The sequence below is a fragment of the Moschus berezovskii genome, chromosome 17, assembly GCF_049115385.1.
Source record: "Moschus berezovskii isolate FMDL1 chromosome 17, NW_MosBer_1.0, whole genome shotgun sequence".
Classification (NCBI taxonomy): domain Eukaryota; kingdom Metazoa; phylum Chordata; class Mammalia; order Artiodactyla; family Moschidae; genus Moschus; species Moschus berezovskii.
The window spans coordinates 60206069-60221726 of NC_142476.1; positions in this window are offsets into that span (position 1 = coordinate 60206069).

The window sequence follows — 15658 nt, forward strand, 5'->3', positions numbered from 1 at the left end:
TTTCCATGGGGATGGTCTTGGTCCCTGTCTCCTGTACAATGTCACGAACCTCCATCCAGAGTTCATCAGGCACTCTATCTATCAGATCTAGTCCCTTAAATCTATTTCTCACTTCCACTGTATAATCATAAGGGATTTGATTTAGGTCATATCAGAATGGTCTAGTGGTTTTCCCTACTTCCTTCAATTTAAGTCTGAATTTGGCAATAAGGAGTTCATGATCTGAGCCACAGTCAGCTCCTGGTCTTGTTTTTGCTAACTGTATAGAGCTTCTTCATGTTTGGCTGCAAAGAATATAATCAATCTGATTTCGGTGTTGACCATCTGGTGATGTCCATGTGTAGAGTCTTCTCTTGTGTTGTTGGAAAAGGATGTTTGCTGTGACCAGTGCGTTCTCTTGGCAAAACTCTATTAGCCTTTGCCCTGCTTCATTCCGTGCTCCAAGGCCAAATTTGCCTGCTACTCCAGGTGTTTCTAGACTTCCTACTTTTGCATTCCAGTCCCCTATAATGAAAAGGACATCTTTTTTGGGTGTTAGTTCTAGAAGGTCTTGTAGGTCTTCATAGAACTGTTCAACTTCGGCTTCTTCTGCATTACTGGTTGGGGCATAGGCTTGGATGACTGTAATATTGAATGGTTTGCCTTGGAAACGAACAGAGATCATTCTGTCATTTTTGAGATTGCATCCAAGTACTGCATTTCGGACTCTTTTGTTGACCATGATGGCTACTCCATTTCTTCTAAGGGATTCCTGCCCACAGTAGTAGATATAATGGTCATCTGAGTTAAATTCACCCAATCTAGTCCATTTTAGTTCACTGATTCCTAGAATGTCGACGTTCACTCTTGCCATCTCCTGTTTGACCACTTCCAATTTGCCTTGATTCATGGACCTAACATTCCAGGTTCCTATGCAATATTGCTCTTTACAGCATCGGACCTTGCTTCTATCACCAGTCACATCCACAACTGGGTATTGGTTTTGCTTTGGCTCCATCCCTTCATTCTTTCTGGAGTTATTTCTCCACTGATCTCCAATAGCATACTGGGCACCTACCGACCTGGGGAATTCCTCATGCAGTATCCTATCATTTTGCCTTTTGATACTGTTCATGGGGTTCTCAAAGCAAGTATACTGAAGTGGCTTGCCATTCCCCTCAACAGAATAGGAAAAACAAGAGATCTCTTCAAGAAAATTAGAGATACCAAGGTAACATTTCATGCAAAGATGGGCTCGATAAAGGACAGAAATGGTATGGACCTAACAGAAGCAGAAGATATTAAGAAGAGGTGGCAGGAATATACAGAAGAACTGTACAAAAAAGATCTTCATGACCAAGATAATCATGATGGCGTGATCACTTACTTAGAGTCAGATATCTTGGAATGTGAAGTCAAGTGGGCCTTAAGAAGCATCACTACGAACAAAGCTAGTGGAGGTAATAGAATTCCAGTTGAGCTATTTCAAATCCTGAAAGATGACGCTGTGAAAGTGCTGCACTCAATATGCCAGCACATTTGGAAAACTCAGCAGTGGCAACAGGACTGGAAAAGGTCAGTTTTCATTCCAATCCCAAAGAAAGGTAATGCCAAAGAATGCTCAAACTATCGCACAGTTGCACTCATCTCACACGCTAGTAAAGACATGCTCAAAATTCTCCAAGCCAGGTTTCAGCAATATGTGAACCGTGAACTTCCAGAAGTACAAGCAGGTTTTAGAAAAGGCAGAGTCACCAGAGATCAAATTGCCAACATCCGCTGGATCATGGAGAAAGCAAGAGAGTTCCAGAAAAACACCTATTTCTGCTTCATTGACTATGCCAAGGCCTTTGACTGTGTGGATCACAGTAAACTGTGGAAAATTCTGAAAGAGGTGGGAATACCAGATCACCTGACCTACCTCTTGAGAAATCTGTATGCAGGTCAGGAAGCAACAGTGAGAACTGGACATGGAACAGCAGACTGGTTCCAAATAGGAAAGGAGTACGTCGAGGTTGTATATTGTCACCCTGCTTATTTAACTTCTATGCAGAGCACATTATGAGGAATGCTGCGCTGGAAGAAGCACAAGCTGGAATCAAGATTGCCGGGAGAAATATCAATCACCTCAGATATGCAGATGACACCACCCTTATGGCAGAAAGTGAAGAAGAACCTAAGAGCCTCTTGATGAAAGTGAAAGAGGAGAGTGAGAAGGTTGGCTTGAAGCTCAACATTCAGAAAACGAAGATCATGGCAACTGGTCCCATCACTTCATGGGAAATAGATGGGAAAACAGTGGAAGCAGTGTCAGACTTTCTTTTTTGGGGCTCCAAAATCACTGCAGATGCTGATTGCAGCCATGAAATTAAAAGACGCTTACTCCTTGGAAGGAAAGTTATGACCAACCTAGATAGTATATTAAAAAGCAGAGATATTACTTTGCCAACAAAGGTCTGTCTAGTCAAGGCTATGGTTTTTCCCGTGGTCATGTATGGATGTGAGAGTTGGACTGTGAAGAAAGCTGATCGCTGAAGAATTGATGCTTTTGAACTGTGGTGCTGGAGAAGACTCTTGAGAGTCCCTTGTACTGCAAGGAGATCCAACCAGTCCATTCTAAAGGAGATCAGTCCTGGGTGTTCACTGAAAGGACTGATGCTAAAGCTGAAACTCCAATACTTTGGCCACCTTATGGGACGAGTTGACTCACTGGAAAAGACTCTGATGCTGGGAGGGATTGGGGGTGGGAGGAGATGGGGACGACAGAGAATGAGATGGCTGGATGGCATCACTGACTCGATGGACATGAGTTTGAGTGAACTCCGGGAGTTGGTGATGGACAGGGAGGCCTGGCGTGCTATGATTCCTGGGGTCGCAAAGAGTCGGACACGATTGAGTGACTGAACGGAACTGAACTGAATGTGTTTTTTGGTCTCTAACGCTCCTGTCCACTTTTGTTCTTGCCATTTATCTGTTGAGGACCCTGGCCATTGGTTCTGAATTTTTCTGTTCCTCACATTTTGGGTTTGTCTGATTGCACTTCTGTGGTGTTACGTGACATGTCCCTCTCTCCCCGGTATTCTCTATAGACCCATTGTTTTATCTAGAGGCTAGGTCGAGTTTTATCGAGTTCAAGGTCAGTTTTGTTTTGCTTTCTTGTAAATCAACTTCATTGAAGTAAGGTTTCCTTGTAGGAAGTAGGGCTTCCCTCATAGCTCAGTTGGTAAAGAATCTGCCTACATTGCTGGATACCCAGGTTCCATCCCTGGGTCGGGAAGATCCCCTGGAGAAGGAAATGGCAACCCACTCCAGTATTCTTGCCTGGAGAATCCCATGGACAGAGGAGCCTGGTGGGCTACACAGAGCTGAACATGACTTAGCAACTAAACCATCACAAATCAACTTCATTGAAAGTGGTGTATTTTTATTGCCTCCCCGCTGGTGAAGGCACGTGATGTCTGTCGTCTCTCTTTTTGTCACTTGCTCAGGTTCAATTGCTGTCAGTGTAATCCAGCCAAAATAATGTTCCTCATCGATCTTTCCCTAACGCTTGCCTATAAACATGGTTTAGTAGGAGTTGGGAAATGTGATTTTTAAAAAATCCGATCATTCTTTTTTGCATATATATGCTGCAATTCCTTTATTTAGGATAATTTTCTTTCAAGGACCATTTGACTTCTTTGAAAGGCAGTTTGTACTAACAAGGATACAGCAGTTCACTTTATTGTTTTAATTTTTCAAAAGTATTTCTTCATTTCTTTTAAAAACCCACACTTTATTTTTCTACCTGTGTGTATGACAGGTGGGGCTTGAAATTGCTTGTGTTCTTATCAGAAGTGTAAGCCCCCATTTGGCACCTATGCCAGCCAAGGCTGCATTGGGTAACATTCTTCTTACCTTATTATTTTCTGGCATTTACAGTGTTTGTATTAGCAGTTACACTGCTATTTCTGTCACAGTGAGTCTATCTTTTCTTTAATGTAGGTGGAAGTGAAGTGTTTGAGTTTGACTTGATTTAATAAAGCTGTTGCAGGTTGATGAAACAGGTTTCAAACATCATAAGGTTACAGGGGAAATGGTGATTTAGAATAACGACTTATAAATTATAATAGCACAGCAAGAATTCATAATAATTCTGAATACAATTCTTCCCTAACTAAATACATTAATCCACTAATACATACAATATATTGGATATTTATCAATAATATATTTAAATTGTATGTGAAAATATACTAAAAAAGAAGAAAATCACTCACACAACTCATACTTGCAAATTATCATTACCGTCATTCTTCCATTTTAAATTTGGTCTTTTGACAACATATATTGGTTACCACTGAGTTTGGAGTTGTAAACCAGGTAGAGATTAGAGTTAATTTCTGTAATAATCAGGATTAACCAGATAATTTAAAATTTCTCTTTAGTGATTAAAAATTCATATGCTATAGGAAACAGAACTACTTCCAAACAGTGGTAATCTAACTCCAAAGAAAGATTGCATTTCTAATTCCTTGATGGACATTATCCTAATACATGGCTAAGATCCAGGGCTCTAGTACCGAGAGCAATGAAGCACTAGTGAACCTGAGTGGGCGGGGTCAGTTCTACCTACGAGAGGAGTGGGCCTCTTGGGCCTAAAAGGCACAGTCAGTAACTGAAAACCATTCTGGGAGGAAGGTGATCGAGGAGTCATTCCACCATGTCCATAAGTGGATATGGACACTGTGAGACCTACAGGGTACCATGCAGGGAAGGTCAGTACAGGGAGTTTTATTGGCTTGAGGTGCTAGCAAGTTGCAGAAGTGGAGGTGCAGCCAAGAGTCAAGATGTGGAAAAAGAAATGTGTGTGCATTCAGGTAACAGACTTCATGGAGCCAAGTGGCCATCAAGCTGTTCGCTGGGCCAGGCCCTCTGACACTGTACACTGTATCCCATCACTAACCCTCTGATTAATCAACATGAAATCAAAGGCTGCTCCAGATCTATACAACTCTTCTTTAAGTTCCTACCCCACCCCTGGACCTTCTGTTCTGATTAGAGGACCTGGCCTCTCATTTTACAGAAAACATACACCTTTAGGCTTGCATGCTCTTCAATCTCCCTCGTTAAAGACCAAATGGCACCTTTAAGATCCAGGGCCAGAAGGTGCAGCTGCCAGGCAAAGGAGTGTCCTGGAGTGTCTGCTCTGTGGATTTGGCCCCAGCTCCTACCTCCACACTGCCCTCTCCGGGTTTCCAGGCCTTCCAGTTCTCTCTGCCCCTCCCCCTACTCCACAAGCGCCCCAAAGTGAAAAGTGAAAGTGTTAGTTGCTCAGTCGTGTCTGACTCTTTGTGACCCTATGGGCTGTAGCCCTCCAGGGGCCTCTGTCCGTGGGATTCTCCAGGAAAGAATACTGGAATGGGTAACCATTCTCTTCCCCAGCAGATCTTCCTGACTCAGAGTTAGAACCTGTGTCTCCCCATTGCAGGCAGATTCTTTACCATCTGAGCCACCAGGGAAGCCCTCAGGCTCCCAAAGTAGCCCTTTAATTCAAGACACTCTCCATTGCCACCCCGTGCCAGCCCAAATTTCCTCTCCATGCAATCGTTCAGTGTGCAGTCCTCTTAATATCTAAATTTACCTTTGTTTTCATTTATCCCAACCTCCTAATCTCTGCTCTCAGACATCCCCACCCTCTTCAAAGCCAGCCTCCTTCTGTGCAGTTGTCCCCACTCCCAGCTGCCTCACTGCTGCCCTTTCGCTGTCAAATATTCTCTTTATTCTTTTGTCTTTACCTTTATCCGTGTGTTTATTCTCTCAGACCATAATCTTATTCAGGTCTACCCCATCTTTTCAAAGACACTTTCCCTCATGTACACACTGCTATATTTAAAATGGATAACCAACAAGGACCTACTGTACCACGTGGAACTCTGCTCGATGTTATGTGGCAGCCTGGATGGGAGGGGAGTTGGGGGAGAATGGATACATGTATGTGTATGGCTGAGTCCCTTTGCTGTCCACCTGAAACTACCACAACACTGTTAATCAACTATACCCCAATATAAAATAAAAAGTTTAAAGGTAGAAAAAAAAACCCAAAATGATGCTTTCTCTTCCCTTAGAGGTGTTCTCCTTCCTATCCCCTGCCCTTCTCCTCTGGGTCCATGGTCTCTCTCTCTGCATCCCATCACGCCCACCAGTTGGAAGGAGGGTTCCATCCTCTCTGAGCTCACATCCACACCTCCCTCTGTCTCACAGGCTCCAACACTTTGCCTTCCGCCTTCATCACTTTGCTCAAGCTGCTGCCACCAACACAGCAGTTGCCAACACTGGTAACCTTGTTCCAGGCCTTAACCAGTTTGAATTCACTGCAGTGTTTCATGCTTGTTGGATTCAAAGATGTACTTTTGACCGATTCTCCTTTTTTGTTGATGACTGACTGTCTCTTACCTTTGACTGGCGCCTCGTTTTATTGCTATCCTTAAATACTAGCTAGTCTTACCTTTTCTTCCTTAATCCTCTTTCCACGTGGCCTCATTCATCCCTATGATCTCATCTACCACTTCCAAGCTGAAAACTTGCAGTTGTAAACCTCGAGATCCAACCTGTCACTGAGGCTTTCACCAGAGAATGGCCTGCAGGTCCCTCATATGCAGCGAAACCTGCAAGAGGAGGCTTTTCCTCAACTCTTGTTGGCCCAACCTAGTGACATGCACCGGTCATTAAGGACCTGCCTCACTGTCTCCGGAGTGTCGCTTCCACTCTACTCCTGTAATACTCACAACCTCCTTAATAGGTTACTGCAGGCATCTCCTGACTCTCTGCCTCTAGCTCCATTCAGTCCAATCAATTCTTCACCAGCTTCAAGAAGCATCTTTTAAAACAGATAAGGTCATGGCACACGTCTTAGTACAGGTTTTGTTAAAAAGTGGTCCTGGGATGAGGATTCTGGTTCTTGGTTTGTTTGGGAGGTACTCTCAGGAAAAGGTACCGTGGGAGTAGGGAGATGAGTTGGGGAAGGGAAGCCAGCCAGTAAGGGGTGTGTTATCAAGCCAGGCACCAGTGTGAGCAATTGGAGCCGAGTCCTGCTGGGGGACCAGTGGAGTCACTGTGGACACATGCTTCAGATTTATCCTGCCTGAGGGCTGGGAGGGCAGGGGCATTTATGTTCCAGCTCTCGTCAGGCTTGGTTGGGATCAGGGAGAGGTGCCAGTTCTGCAGCAGTGGATGATCCTCCTGCAGTACTTGGGGGAAGGGAGCCTGAGTAGCCCTCAGACATGGAAGTCAGTCCAGTTATTGAAATAATAAGGCTTTTCCAATAGTCATGTACGGATATGAGAGTTGGACCATAAAGAAGGCTGAGTGCCAAAGAATCGATGCTTTCAAACTGTGGTGCGAGAAAAGACTCTTGAGAGTCCCTTGGACAGCAAGGAGGGTAAATCAGTCAATCCTAAAGGAAATCAACCCTGACTATTCATTGGAGGGACTGATGCTGAAGCTGAAGCGCCAATGCTTTGGCCACCTGATGTTGGGAAAGATCGAAGGCAGGAGGAGAAGGGGACGATAGAGGACAAGATGGTTAGATGGCATCACCAACTCAGTGGACATGAGTCTGAGGAAATTCTGAGACATAGTGAAGGACAGGGAAGCCTAGTATGCTGCAGTCCATGGGGTCGCAAAGAGTCAGACATGACTAAGCAACTGAACAATAAGATGGGGCAATGTGAGGGGCACAGGTAATGTCTCCTCATCACCCTCCTGATTAAACCCTCCACGGGTCCCCACTGCCCACAGACAGCCTTTCCAGCCTCCTGTCCTGCTCCCTCCTGGCAAGACCTTCTATGCACACTGGCGGGAACACAAGACCTCTTGTGCCTCTGTGCCTTTACACGTGTTCTTGCCTCCACGTGAGCCTTCTCTTTTAGGCTAACTGATAACACTGAGTATGTATTGAGCATGGGTCATTTATTTATGTTAGTTTATTTAATGTAACCCTTATAATAACTTTACATATTTTTAAAAAATTACTGTCTCCTTTCTGTAGGTAAAGAAATTGGGGCTCAGAGAGGTTAACTAATAAGCTTATTGGCACACAGCTAGCAGTGGCAGGGCTGTGTTCTGACATCCAGGTTCCTCTGCTCCAAAGTCTGTGTCGTGGGTTGACCGCTACGATGAGCTGCCTCCTGCTTGTGGGCTGTGCTCACAGCGGGGCCCGTCCTTACTCCTTCTAACCCTACTAAATGTTCTCTCCTCAGCTTCCTGCGGAGTGCTGCACCTTTTCACGTGTATGCCTTTTTATAGCAGGTGTCATTTTGTAGCACAATTATTAATTCACTCATCTGACTTGCCTTTTAGTCTGTGAGTCCCTCGTGTTTCATCTTGAATGCCTGGCCCATTGCATAACTTAGACTAAAGGCCTTCATTAACTTTTAAAATTACAATGAAGCTGAATTAATATTAAAATTGGACTTTCATTTTAATATCATGCGCACAAACACTGAGGAAGGAAACTGCTTTAAAAAACAGAGAGAGAGGCCTGTTTTGACTCCTTTGGACACGTTTTGCTGGGCAGGAAAGAAAGAGGCACAATAGCCCTACTGGTGCAAGGTTTGGGTCCTCTGGAAAGCCCCTGAAATATTAGGTGGCTTTCACTCTATTTGGGGTTTCCCCTGGGCACAGAGGCAAAACCCTTACTCACATCAAGGGAAAATCCGTTTTCTTCTTTGTTTATGTATAGAAGACAAAAACATTAAAAAAAATTCCTTAAAACTCTTAAGCTCTGTGATTCAGAGTGTGTTTTTAAAAATCGTGGTAAAAAAATCACATAACATAAAATTTACCATCTTAGCCATTTTAAGTGTACAGTTAAGTATAATTAAAATGTTATAAAACAGATCTCCAAAACGTTTTCATCTTGTATATCTGAAATGGTATGAAAAGTGAAAGTGTTAGTTGCTCCATCATGTCCAACTCTTTGCAATCCTTTAAATAACAACTCGCCTTTCTCCCTGCCCTAACCCCTGGTAACCACCATTCTCCTTTTGTTTCTGTAAATTTGTCTACTCTAGATAACTCATGTAAGTGAAATCATACATTATTTGTCTTCTGGTGACTGGGTTATTTCACTTAGCATGGTATCCTTGAGGTTTATCTGTGTCATAGCATATGTCAGAATTTCTTTCCTTTTCCAGGCTGAATAATACTCTATTACATGTACATTTCATACTTTTTTTTTTTTTTTGGTCTGTTCATCTTGGTTGGGCTTCCCTGGTGTCTCAGTGATAAAGAATCTGCCTGCCAAGCAGGAGACAGAGATTCAATCCCTGGGTCAGGAAGATCCCATGGAGACAGAAATGGCAACCCTCTCTAGTATTCTTGTGTGGAGAATCCCATGACAGAGGAGCCTGGTGGGTTACAGTCCCTGGGGTCACAAAGAGTCACAATTTAGCAACAAAACAACAACAACTTGATTGCTTCCAGCTTTAGTCTATTGAGAATCATCCTGCTAACAAGGTGAATATGCAAATATTTCTTCAAGAGCCTGTTTTCAGTCCTTTCAGACATATACCCAGAAATGGACTACTGGTTCATATGATAGTTCTGTCTGTAATGTTTGAGGAACTGCCATACTGTTTTCCATGGTGATTGCACCATTTTACATCCCACCAATAATGCACAGGGCTTCCAATTTTTTTTACATCCTTATCGACATCTGTTTTAAGGTTTTTTGATAGTAGCCATTCTAAAGAGTGTTTTTATTTGCATTTCCCTAATGATTAGTTTAGAAAGCATCACTGCGAACAAAGCTAGTGGAGGTGATGGAATTCCAGTTGAGCTATTTCAAATCCTGAAAGATGATGCTGTGAAAGTGCTGCACTCAATATGCCAGCAAATTTGGAAAACTCAGCAGTGGCAACAGGACTGGAAAAGGTCAGTCTTCATTCCAGTCCCAAAGAAAGGCAATGCCAAAGAATGCTCAAACTACTGCACAATTGCACTCATCTCACACGTTAGTAAAGTCATGCTCAAAATTCTCCAAGCCAGGCTTCAGCAATATGTGAACCGTGAACTTCCAGATGTTCAAGCAGGTTTTAGAAAAGGCAGAGTCACCAGAGATCAAATTGCCAACATCCGCTGGATCATGGGGAAAGCAAGAGAGTTCCAGAAAAACATCTATTTCTGCTTCATTGACTATGCCAAGGCCTTTGAGTGTGTGGATCACAATAAACTGTGGAACATTCTGAAAGAGATGGGAATCCCAGACCACCTGACCTGCCTCTTGAGAAACCTGTATGCAGGTCAGGAAGCAACAGTTAGAACTGTACATGGAACAACAGACTGGTTCCAAATAGGAAAAGGTGTACGTCAAGGTTGTATATTGTCACCTTGCTTATTTAACTTATATGCAGAGTACATCATGAGGAATGCTGGGCTGGAAGAAGCACAAGCTGGAATCAAGATGGCCGGGAGACATATCAATCACCTCAGACAGGCAGATGACACCACCCTTATGGCAGAAAGTGAAGAGGAACTCAAAAGCCTCTTGATGAAAGTGAAAGAGGAGAGTGAAAAGGTTGGCTTGAAGCTCAACATTCAGAAAACAAAGATCATGGCACCTGGTCCCATCACTTCATGGGAAATAGATGGGGAAACAGTGGAAACAGTGTCAGACTTTATTTTTTTAGGCTCCAAAATCACTGTGGATGCTGATTGCAGCCATGAAACTAAAAGACGCTTACTCCTTGGAAGGAAAGTTATGACCAACCTAGATAGCATTTAAAAAGCAGAGACATTAGTTTGCCAGCAAAGGTCCATCTAGTCAAGGCTATGGTTTTTCCAGTGGTCATGTATGGATGTGAGAGTTGGACTGTGAAGAAAGCTGATCGCCAAAGAATTGATGCTTTTGAACTGTGGTGCTGGAGAAGACTATTGAGGGTCCCTTGTACTGCAAGGAGATCCAACCAGTCCATTCTAAAGGAGATCAATCCTGGGTGTTCATTGGAAGGACTGATGCTGAAGCTGAAACTCCAATACTTTGGCCACCTCATGGGACAAGTTGACTCACTGGAAAAGACTCTGATGCTGGGAAGGATTGGGGGCGGGAGGAGAAGGGGACGACAGAGAATGAGATGGCTGGATGGCATCACCGACTCGATGGACATGAGTTTGAGTGAACTCCGGGAGTTGGTGATGGATAGGGAGGCCTGGCATGCTGTGATTCATGGGGTTGCAAAGAGTTGGACACAACTGAGCGACTGAACTGAACTGAATGATTAGTGATGCTGACTAACTTTCTACATGCTTCTTGACCATTTGTATATTGTCTTTTGGAGAAATATCTATTCAAGTCCTTTGCTCATTTTAAAATTGGATTATTTGATTTTTTTGAGTTGTAGTAGTTTTTTGTATAGTCTGAATATTAACCTCTTATCAAATATTCAATTTGTAAATATTATCTCCCATTTTGTAGGCTGTCTTTCCCTCCACTGATTTTGATGCACAGAAGTTTTAAAGCTTGATACAGTGGTACTTGTCTGTCTTTGCCTTTGTTGCCTGTCCTGGGAATGTTGACAGGACATGTTTTAGGCTGGCCGGTGGCTTGTGGTCATAGAAAGGCAAGATGAGGAGGTGTCAGTGGACTATTCACCCTCCAGAGCTCTGCCATCTTAAAAGTTTATTGAATTCACATGGCCAAAGGGGTTTAAGGCTTTAGTGTAGACCTTCCATCCATCCTAAAATGGGAGGGAGAAATCTTCTCACTGGGAAGAAACTTCCACCCAGGCCCACTGTAATAGACTAGCACGTGGAGAGTTGAGAAAAAGATACTTTTCTCTTTAATAGAAACAAAAGAACTGCATGTGCAAACTTATAAAAACCTGGTTACACAAATACTGAACCTACTAATAAATATATCCTAGGAAAACAGACCAAAAAACACAGACTTTGCTGCTAAAAATTTAGTTTATAATTTACTCTCTGGCAACAGGGGATGATGAGAAAGAGCAGCAAAGCATAAAAAGGCAGAGTGGAGACAGCCCTCCCCCTGTCTCTTCACCCTGTCCGGGGTGGGTGTCTGGCGCTCGTGAGCACTGCGCTGAGGCCACCAAGTGCATGTGGGTGGGTTGGTGCCAGGAACTGAGGGCAACCTGCAGAGGACAGAGGTGCCCAAGCCTCTGTCCACCTGTTGACCACAGGACAGAGTGTTTGCAAAAGAAAAGGTTGGGCCTCTCACACCCTTGGTCTCCCGTGAGTCATTTGTAGAAAAGGATGGAGCTACGAACAATTTTTTTACAGTGCACTTGAACTTTTCTAGAGCTGCAAAAAGCAAGCCTAATGAAGGCTACCTGAATCATTTAGTTTCATGATTTCTGTTTTGGCTTCCTTACCCCTTGAAAATATTTCCTGTGCTTACTTTCTTTGTCCCTCTTCTCTCCACTTTGATAAAAGATAGCTTTTCCCTCCTGACTGAAATTTCCTGAAAAAAGAACATGCTACTTTTTGTACCTTAGCTCATTTAAGGGAACACAGACAGGGGACTCCCTGAAAGTCCTGTGGCCCACCTGCTTATCTGAAGGATTTTGACTATCATTGTTTTAAATGGATGATCTTTATTACGTTAATTATTTTCTTTAAGGTGATCTTTAAAATTATTGGAGCTTTAAAGAAATATCTGTAGCTGGGTGAGAGAAGCTTACTGAAATTTGTACGTGTGTGTACATACATTTAGAGAGATGTGTGAAAACATGTGATTGTTAAACTTCTTTTTCCTCTTTTTTTTTCTTTTTACTGTGGTAAAATATACGTAACAAAAAATTCATCATTTTAACCAGTTTATGCATATAGTTCAGTGGCAGTAAGTACATTCACATTGTTGTGTAACTGTCCCTAGAAATTTATTATTCTAAACTGAAATTCTGTACCCATGAAACAATAACTTTTGGTCCTCACTGTACACTTTTTTGAATGTGAATTTTATAACAAAGGCTTAGATTTTGAAAAATGGGATACAGTTTACTTGATCCTTAAATAATGTTTGCTCATCATGCTGTGTTTTCAAGACTATTTTTCCCATGCAGTCTCCCCTCATGCTTGAAAAGCACATCACACTGTCTTATAAGTCAGCCAAATGAGACACAGTTGAAATGCTAGTTTTATGAGCTTTCCAGGTACTTCTCCATAAAGATTCTGAGAAAGCTATTAAGAATGTACCTAGGGACCTCGTTTGTGGTCCAGTGGTTAAGATTCTGTACTTCCAATGCAGGGAACACTGGTTTGACCCCTGGTTGAGGAACTAAGAGCCCACAGGCCATGTGGCATGGCCCAGAAAAGAATGTACCTAGAATTCTGGAGCAATAATGCAGCTCCTTGAGGAAAAATGCAACAGAAAGAGGGCATTCCATTTAGAGCTGGCCACTGAAAACATGGTGGTTTCCAGTCTGAAATTAACATGCCATTTATGAACATTAATACATTCCGATTAATGTTCTGGAATATTAGCATATTAATCAACCCTGAATATTCACTGGAAGGACTGATGTTGAAGCTGAAGCTCCAGTACTCTGGCCACCTGATGCAAAGAGCCAACTCATTGGAAAAGACCCTGATGCTGGGAAAGATTGAGGGCAGGAGGAGAAGGGGGCCACAGAGAATGAGATGGCTGGATGGCATCACTGACTCAATGGACATGAGTCTGAGCAACCCCAGCAGATAGCGAAGGACAGGGAAGCCTGGCGTGCCGCAGTCCATGGGGTCACAAAGAGTCGGACACGACTGAGTGACTGAAAAACAAGAACGACAATAATGGTATTAAGATCCAGCAGTCAGCGCATTAGCCACATGCTAGACACCATGCTAGACGCTTTACTCACAGACCCTGTACTGGGCTGGTGTTATCTCCGTCTTACAGTGGGAAAGGCTGACACACAGAGATGAAGGGCATGGTACTAAGAAGTGATGAAATGGGGATTCTGACCCAAATCTCTGATTTCAGGGTCTAAGTTTATAGTCATCATCATTGTTAGGCCAACCATTGGTGCACCATTTTATCATTCAGGATGTCTAGTTTGGAAAGAAAAGAGTTGATTTTACACTTTATTTTTTATTGAAGTGAAAATGAAACAGGAGGAATTTATTAGAAGAACATCTGAAAAGATGACATAGGTTTTATATAATACAATCCGAGGTCTCACCTGCCAAATGCCTTACTGGTCTGCATGCCAGAGTTCTTTTTTAAAAAGTGGCTTCTGAGGCTGTCTCTAGGTCCTTTCCTGTACACCTTGCCTGTGGTAGTCATCATGCAAAGCTCAGTGGTTGGCCAGAGGCCCATTTTCACCATTCTTACTCAAGAGGGAATTCAGTGATGCTTGAAGAGCATGCCTGATTGGAAGGCAGTCTATGGCAGAGCTTCTGTTTCTTAGAAATTCATTAAAGGGAAATGCTATCAATCAACTAATTTAAATTATTATTTAAAAGAATTGTTCCCCACTCTTTGGAAGGAGAGTTACTTCCTGGACCCTCAGGAGTGGCTGTTACATCTGGGAAGGCAGTTCTCACGAGTGATATGAGGGGTGTGCTCTTAAGTGGAGTGGCGTGGTGGGCAGGACCTGGTGACAACTGATGCATCATTCTCAGCCAGCTGTTTGCCACTTTGGGTGTGTGCATCTCAGTCAATCTTGCAGTCACTCATTCGTTCATTTTTCTGTTCGTCAGTCAGCTCCTTCCTTGAGTGAGGCACACCAAATTACGTAGCGGGCCTTTAAGATTAACCTGCAGAGCCTGCCCACCCAGGGCTTGCTGTGCAGTGAAGAGGTCAGAAGTCTGACCAGGTGAATCAAAACACTGATGGCCAATGCCACGGTCAGGTGACGGTCAAAGTGCTGCTGGAGCACAGAAGACAGCAGCAACCCCGGCTTGGGGAGTCTAGAAATTAGGAGATGACATCTGAGCTGTGTCTTAAAGGATAAGTAGGAAGTTTCCAGCCAAGTGCTGGGAAGGGGAGGTTGTTTCAGGTAGAGATGGCACATGCAAAGGCACAGAACTTCTGGAGCCGGCCAGCTTGCCTGCATGCTACTTTGCTTTAATCGTGTCTGACTCTGTGTGACCCTGTGGACTATAGCCCTCCAGGCTCCTTGTCCATGGCATTCTCCAGCAAGAATACTAGATTGGGTAGCCACGCCCTCCTCCAGGGGATCTTCCTGACCCAGAGATCGAACCCATGTCTCTTAAGTCTACCTGCATCGGCAGGTGGGTTCCTTACCACTAGCGCCACCTGGGAAGCCCCAAACAGGTGCAAGCCTCAAACAAAGATATCCACCAAGGGCAGAAGAGAGTGCCTGGGTTTCTTGTTTCTATTTTGTACCATAAATACAAAATCTTTATTTGTATTTTTCTAAAGCTTTCAGCCACCTTAAATATCTGGCTAAAATCTTTCTTTGTCTTAATCTATAGACACAAAGATTCATGTTGTCAAAATAGAAATATTTTTGTAGAAATATTTTATCAACTAAATATCAATACACGGATGGACTGTATAATATCCTGGCTCTTTAGCTCTTTATTGTGTACAGGGTGGTGGAAAGTATTGGTTTTTATCTCTTTTCTTGTGGCTAATACTTACAAAGGCAGCAATGATCTTATCTGACATTCAGAAATATCCATGGAAAAGCCTCTAAGCGCTGTAAAGAAAATTGCTGTT